Below are 319 nucleotides of genomic sequence, written 5' to 3'. Positions count from 1 at the left end.
GATCCCGAGAGTCGGGTTTGCCCCGGCGCCTCCTGCCCGCTGCTCGCGTCCCCCTCCAGATCTATCTCCTGGCAACGCTTGCGAGTTCATCCACAGCTGAGGGAAGGCCCAAGAAGAACTGGCGTGGGGCTGGTCACAGTGAAACACCCAGTGCCAGGTTCCCAAAGCCAAGTCACAGGAGTTGTAAGACTCTTGAGAAGTGCTGCAGGCATGCACCCAGGAGGTCCCTGCACTGAGGGTGCTAAAAGGTAGGAGGAGTCCCGGAGGGATCCCCTACGGGAAAGTGACCCAGAAGTGGACAGTTGCCCAGTGGCTGGGG

The sequence above is a fragment of the Nestor notabilis genome, unplaced genomic scaffold, assembly GCF_000696875.1.
Source record: "Nestor notabilis isolate BGI_N333 unplaced genomic scaffold, ASM69687v1 scaffold12267, whole genome shotgun sequence".
Lineage (NCBI taxonomy): Eukaryota > Metazoa > Chordata > Aves > Psittaciformes > Psittacidae > Nestor > Nestor notabilis.
The sequence above is the reverse complement of the archived record's forward strand: the minus strand, read 5'-3'. Positions refer to the sequence as shown.